Raw genomic sequence first — 8175 nt, 5'->3', positions numbered from 1 at the left:
TTGAGCTACCGTTCACCTTTCCAAGGTTAACATCATTTCTACATTTATTATAGGTGTTATCATATATTCCATTTTTACAATTCTTATGTATATTGTTGATTATCCTAAATCTATTTGTGTTGTTCCTGATAGTTCCACCTGCATTAGGGGGGTTCCCCTTAGGTATAAACCAAATCTTACTTTTATATCCTGCCTTAAGTAATGCTGCATTGTATCTATCACAGTGTTTGTTAAAAATTTCCTCGTTTGAGGATAAACTAGAAATTCTCTGACTAATGTTCCTCACTAGTGCATTTTTAATTTGAGGGGGGTGATTACTTGAACGGTTAATGTATATTAGGTTGGAATTAGGTTTAATATAGGGTTCATGTAAACCATTAGTAATATTACAATTAACATCTAAATAATTAGCAGAATAATTCTCACTTTCAATGATAATGGATAGGCCGAAGCTTTTAAAAACTTTATTTATTCTTTTTTTCAGAAGATCTAATCTCCTATTTGATGTATTCCTAACACAAAATAAGGCGTCATCCCTGTATAATCCACCTTTTAATTCAGGGAATTCCCTACTAAAGTTATCTAATAGATAATAATTAATGGATGTGTCTAGTATATTGGTTTCTTGTTTTGTATGTGGGTTTTTGTTTGTTTTTTAAGAGAATTGCAATATGACATAAAATAACATATTCATTTTGGTACTTGCCTTATAATTTTGTGATTTTTGAAGTTTTCCAATACTGCATAGTATATATTGCATATTGCATATATATATATATCTTGGTAGATACCTAGCTCTGGATAATGTAATGATATTGTATAATATGTAATATATGAGAGCCTTTTGTGAGTTTGGTGGGTTTAGGTTGAGATTATAGGTTTTTTGTATGTGTTTATTTGGAGGTTTTTATTGTATATTTGGTCTTTTTGTACTCACCTTAATTTGTACCTTATGCTATTCACTGATAAATCTTTTTCATTTTTTTTTCATTTTCTCATTACATGCATTATGCTTTATAATTATTACCAGCCTCATATATTTAGTTTATATCTATAGTCTTCTGGATCTGTACTTTAAACTATCCTTCCATACATATTTACTTTCAACAATATAACATATATATTCACTCTACTTATTATTTTTATTTATTTTCCATTTTATTGTAATATTATCAATTTTTGCATCTAGTCTTATATTTATTTATTTATTTGCCTATTTAAGTGTAGATGTTTACATACATATCAAGTCATCTAATTTGCTACCTATTTTTTTACTTATTTACTTATACTGGGGTAGTTTTATACATACATATCTATCATTATTTTTATTTAATTTTAATAATATATGAATACATATATACTGGTTTGTACTTATAATTATATGTATAACCGTATTTATTCCTTCGTATTTATTCCTTCTTACTTATTTTATCTCTTTTCATCTTAGTTTTTATAATATAAAATTTATTTAAAATTTCTGTGTTGTTCTTTAGCGTTTAAATAATACTTCCCCTTCTATTCTTAATGCCTAAACTGGTATATCATGGCAATATATTTATTAAGTTAATAAGTGACTTATTTATAATTATTTAAATTAATATACATTTTATATTTTATATTTTATAATTTAGCGTACTTAAAACCATAACAACTTACGATAAATCTAACAACCGTATGTTTACTCTGCAACAAACCGGTGTTATAAATTTTAAGTTACCCATGAAATAAGTATCTGATTAGTAACATACTGATATTTAAAATATATTTTTATATCTAAATTAAATATTTTATGAAATCATGAATGGTTCTTCTTTTGTTATTGAGGCACAGTGATAATATTGAAGGACTAAATTGTAGCATAGTTACTTCCCTTTTTGTTTATCTATGTGCTAGTTGTTGCTTGTAATTATGTATGTGTATAAATGTGTGTATATACATATAACTATGTGGTATGTGCGATTGATCTGTAGATGCGTGTGTGAATATTGGCGTTCCTTGACTAACCAACCGTATAATTTTTTTGTGTGATTTAAATTTCAAACCAATAGCCAATCGAATTAATCTATATTTTCTTTACCTAGTGGTCAGCATTTCTTAACTCATAGTTATTTCGATCTTGTAAGGATGGACTTGGTGCTAACTTAACTGTATCTATTTTTTATTATATATATTTTTTTATTATCATTATTATTATTATTATTATTATTATTATTATTATTATTATTATTAATAGTAATTTTTATTAACTTTTATAGCTTTAGAATCTTATGAACTGTACCACGGATTTAATTATTGTTTTTCATCTCCATATATGTTAGCTTTTTTTTATATATATTTTAAAAAAAACTATTAGCCAAATATGTATAATATCGGTACTTATTGATATTAATATATACATTATTATATATTTTGTTTTATTTTGTTCTGTTTACCTTCCTTTTTTGTACAAATGTGTATTATATTATATAAGTGTAGCTTTATGATGTATAAGTTTTTATATTTTACATTTTTATATTTTATATTATGTATATGATTATATTATTTTTCACTATTATAACAAATTTAATTTAATTCTCTGAAGAGGCCGTGGGGATCCTTGTTAATGCCTCATTTATACCTGCCTTTATGGCTTATAGGTTAAATGAGGTATGACTGTCCTCACTGCCGAAACAGCTGTCAGTTTTTTTTTATATCATATTTGATAATTTTTTACTTATATCTCTTTATCTTTTTACTATTACTGTATATCTCATTTCATTTTATGTATTGCCTTTACCCATATGTAATGGTGTATTAAAGTATGGATTGAGTTTCATCGGATAGTTGATGTTTTACTGATTTAAGTATATTTCTCCATTCTCTAATTTTGTAGTATTAATTTACGGTAATATTATTACCTTCACCCATATAATGCAATAGATGAACTGTGTTTGACAATTTTTAACATCTATGTATTAATTTTGTTGGGTACCTATCTAGCAGTATATTGGATATATATTATCCCATGGTGGGTTGAATTTTCAACCCCTATCTCATTTTATAACCTAAATTTATCTTTTGAAGAACCTGAATTGCTCATACTGGTGTAATATAAGCATCCATTTATTGATTTAAATATTAATAGTGCATGTGAATACACCCTAGTATAGTATATTTGTTCCTTTGATCACTACTGCTAGAAGAATGGAGAAAATACTGATCAATTCATCAATGAAGGATGTACCTATCCCTACCAAAGACCATTACACTAAAGAACTAATTTATAGAATGAATGAATTCATCCACAGGATCAGATGGAGGATTTTCCACCATGAGAACTATAATAATAAAATAAACCAGCAACACACTGAGGAAACGATCCGTAATAGAATTGGAAGCACCTATGAAGAAATATTAAAACTAACAGGCACTACATTTAAATCTAGGAAGTCTCCCCCACCAAATATACATCTAGACAATTTTGAACAAGAACTATGGGAGACTGTAAAAAACATAAAATTTAGAAATCATCCTTTAAGATATAACCAGCACCAAAGAGAATTGAAAGACTTAATTAGAACTCTCAAAGGTAAGAGCGGCATTCTAACACATTCTGACAAAACCAACAACATCTACAACATTGACATTACTGCATATCATGATCTTCTACACAAGGAAATAACCAAGAAATACAAAGTAGTACCTTCTAGTACACTTAGAAAACTGAACCTGGAGATCAGAGAAATCATATTTGACTACTACCTAGAAGAAAAAACGGAACCCTACACCCCATCTAGACCGAGAATTACACTAAAGGATCATAAAGAGAATTTTCTTGGAAACACACAGGTCAGATTAATTTGCCCCACCAAATCTGACTTGGGCAGACTAAGTAAACTCATTCTGGATAAATACCTACCCACCATCCGCAATAAAATCAAACTAAACCTTTGGAAGAATACTCAGGGTGCTTTGGATTGGTTTTCTACCATTAAGGTCGGTGACAGTAACAACTTTAGCTATAATAGAAATAAATTTATACAATTCGATATACAGAACTATTACACTTCCATTAACCCTATTATATTAAATAAGTCCTTAATTTTTGCTAGAAAACACACTAAATTAAGTATGGGGGAGATTAAGGTTATACTAACAGCCAGGAAAACTTTAATAGAGTTTGATAATAAACTTTGGGCTAGAAAAGACACACCCAACTTGTTCGATATCACAATGGGATCGCCGGACTCAGCGGAGGTGACTGATCTAGTTGGGATGTATCTATTAGATAACTTTAGTAGGGAATTCCCTGAATTAAAAGGTGGATTATACAGGGATGACGCCTTATTTTGTGTTAGGAATACATCAAATAGGAGATTAGATCTTCTGAAAAAAAGAATAAATAAATTTTTTAAAAGCTTCGGCCTATCCATTATCATTGAAAGTGAGAATTATTCTGCTAATTATTTAGATGTTAATTGTAATATTACTAATGGTTTACATGAACCCTATATTAAACCTAATTCCAACCTAATATACATTAACCGTTCAAGTAATCACCCCCCTCAAATTAAAAATGCACTAGTGAGGAACATTAGTCAGAGAATTTCTAGTTTATCCTCAAACGAGGAAATTTTTAACAAACACTGTGATAGATACAATGCAGCATTACTTAAGGCAGGATATAAAAGTAAGATTTGGTTTATACCTAAGGGGAACCCCCCTAATGCAGGTGGAACTATCAGGAACAACACAAATAGATTTAGGATAATCAACAATATACATAAGAATTGTAAAAATGGAATATATGATAACACCTATAATAAATGTAGAAATGATGTTAACCTTGGAAAGGTGAACGGTAGCTCAAATAGATCTAAACATACGAGTAATAGTAGGAATATTAATAATAATATACGAATTAAAACTTATGGTAGACATGATAATGGTAAAGTTTACTTGCGCAATAACCATGGTAATATTGATATAGATAAATATAACAATGACAGTGGTAAGAATAGTAATCCTATGAGTTGGTCTACGAATAGGATTTTTACAAATAACATTAATTCTATAGGCAATCCTAATTCTGATAAGGATACTCTTGGTTGATTATCCCATATGCAATGCAGATTAAAACAAACATAGTGAGAGCTTTGCATAATGTTATTTTTAGGCATTTTGGTAAGGATAAGAATAAATTTAGTCCTCTAATTAACAACGGTACTGTTAGAGTGGGATATAGCATTACTCATAATCTAGCCACAATTATCTCTCTTTTAATAACAAGAAACTGGATCACTTCTATAAGGATAGAAAATTGAATTTGGACCAGGAAAACTTGCCCCTCTTTATTAATAATAGGAATAGAAACTTTCTTGGAACAATTGGGAACAACCTCCTTACTAATAATGAGTGCACCATACCTGTCAGAGATAATATAAATGAAATAGATCATACTACTACTACCAATACTAGTACTAGTGATAGGAATATAGCCGATAATGTGAATTAACTCATTCGTTGATTTTGGGTTTGGATGATGATAACAATTGTAACACTTATAATGTGAATAGTAGTATAGGGGTGTTGTCCAATTTTAGATTTCCTCATTCTGTTAACCTTTGTAATTGCAGAAATAAAAATAAATGTGTATTTGGTAATCAATGCCTCAGGAAGGAGGTTGTTTACCAATGCACTGTAGATACACAATTGAGTAGTAGGGTGTATATCGGGGCAACTATGAATAGCATAAAACAAAGATGGAATTATCACAGATATACCTTTAGGAATAAAAATAGAATGTACTCTACAGGGCTAAGTGCATACATTGGGAACTTAAAAATAAGAACTTAGATTTTAGATTAAACTGGAAAATACTAACTTCAGCACCTGTGTATAATGAAAAAAAAAAAAAAAAAAAAAAAAAAAAAAAAAAAATGCTCTCTATGTATTAATGAAATTTTCTTCATTATTAAAGCGGGTCGGCAAATTATTAACAACATTAATGAAAAAATCTTCTTTTGTATTCATAGGCTACCGTTCACCTTTTCTAGATTCAAATAGAATTTAGCACTTCCACTATTTTTAATTTTTTAACTCCCTTCTTTAACTAAATATACCTGTGGTCTTCTATAACTTCTAAAGTATACAATTTATATATTTTATAATTTTATAATTTTTACAGCTACATTTGTATAATAATTAATGGATGTGTCTAGTATTATTGGTTTCTTGTTTTTTGTATGTGGGTTTTTGTTTGTTTTTTAAGAGAATTGCAATATGACATAAAATAACATATTCATTTTGGTACTTGCCTTATAATTTTGTGATTTTTGAAGTTTTCCAATACTGCATAGTATATTGCATAGTATATATATATCTTGGGTAGATACCTAGCTCTGGATAATGTAATGATATTGTATAATATGTAATATATGAGAGCCTTTTGTGAGTTTGGTGGGTTTAGGTTGAGATTATAGGTTTTTTGTATGTGTTTATTTGGAAGGTTTTTATTGTATATTTGGTCTTTTTGTACTCACCTTAATTTGTACTTATGCTATTCACTGATAAACCTTTTTCATTTTTTTCATTTTCTCATTTACATGCATTATGCTTTATAATTATTACCAGCCTCATATATTTAGTTTATATCTATAGTCTTCTGGATCTGTACTTTAAACTATCCTTCCATACATATTTACTTTCAACAATATAACATATATATTCACTCTACTTATTATTTTATTTATTTTCCATTTTATTGTTATCATATTTTCATTTTTATCTAGTCTTTTATGTATTATTTTATTATTTGCCTATTTAAGTGTAGATGTTTACATACATATCAAGTCATCTAATTTGCTACCTATTTATTTTTTACTTATTACTACTGTACTTGGGTAGTTTTATACATACATATCTATCATTTATTTATTTAATTTTAATAATATATGAATACATATATACTGGTTTGTACTTATAATTATATGTATAACCGTATTTATTCCTTCGTATTTATTCCTTCTTACTTATTTTATCTCTTTTCATCTTAAGTTTTTATAATATAAAATTTATTTAAAATTTCTGTGTTGTTCTCTTAAGCGTTTAAATTAATACTTCCCCTTCTATTCTTTAATGCCTAAACTGGTATATCATGGCAATATATTTATTAAGTTAATAAGTGACTTATTTATAATTATTTAAATTAATATACATTTTATATTTTATATTTTATAATTTAGCGTACTTAAAACCATAACAAACTTACGATAAATCTAACAACCGTATGTTTACTCTGCAACAAACCGGTGTTATAAATTTTAAGTTACCCATGAAATAAGTATCTGATTTAGTAACATACTGATATTTAAAATATATTTTTATATCTAAATTAAATATTTTATGAAATTCATGAATGGTTCTTCTTTTGTTATTGAGGCACAGTGATAATATTGAAGGACTAAATTGTAGCATAGTACTTCCCTTTTTGTTTATCTATGTGCTAGTTGTTGCTTGTAATTATGTATGTGTATAAATGTGTGTATATACATATAACTATGTGTGTATGTGCGATTGATCTGTAGATGCGTGTGTGAATATTGGCGTTCCTTGACTAACCAACCGTATAATTTTCTTTTGTGATTTAAATTTCAAACCAATAGCCAATCGAATTAATCTATATTTTCTTTACCTAGTGGTCAGCATTTCTTAACTCATAGTTATTTCGATCTTGTAAGGATGGACTTGGTGCTAACTTAACTGTATCTATTTTTATTATATTTTTTATTATCATTATTATTATTATTATTATTATTATTATTATTTTATTATTATTATTATTATTATTAATAGTAATTTTTATTAACTTTTATAGCTTTAGAATCTTATGAACTGTACCACGGATTTAATTATGTTTTTCATCTCCATATATGTTAGCTTTTTTTTATATATATTTTAAAAAAACTATTAGCCAATATGTATCATATCGGTACTATTGATATTAATATATACATTATTATATATTTTGTTTTATTTTGTTCTGTTACCTTCCTTTTTTGTACAAATGTGTATTTATAATATAAGTGTAGCTTATGATGTATAAGTTTTTATATTTTACATTTTTATATTTTTATATATATGTATATGATTGTATATTATTTTTCACTATTATAACAAATTTAATTTAATTCTCTG

The sequence above is a fragment of the Octopus sinensis genome, linkage group LG19, assembly GCF_006345805.1.
Source record: "Octopus sinensis linkage group LG19, ASM634580v1, whole genome shotgun sequence".
Classification (NCBI taxonomy): domain Eukaryota; kingdom Metazoa; phylum Mollusca; class Cephalopoda; order Octopoda; family Octopodidae; genus Octopus; species Octopus sinensis.
This window is presented reverse-complemented; position numbering follows the sequence as displayed.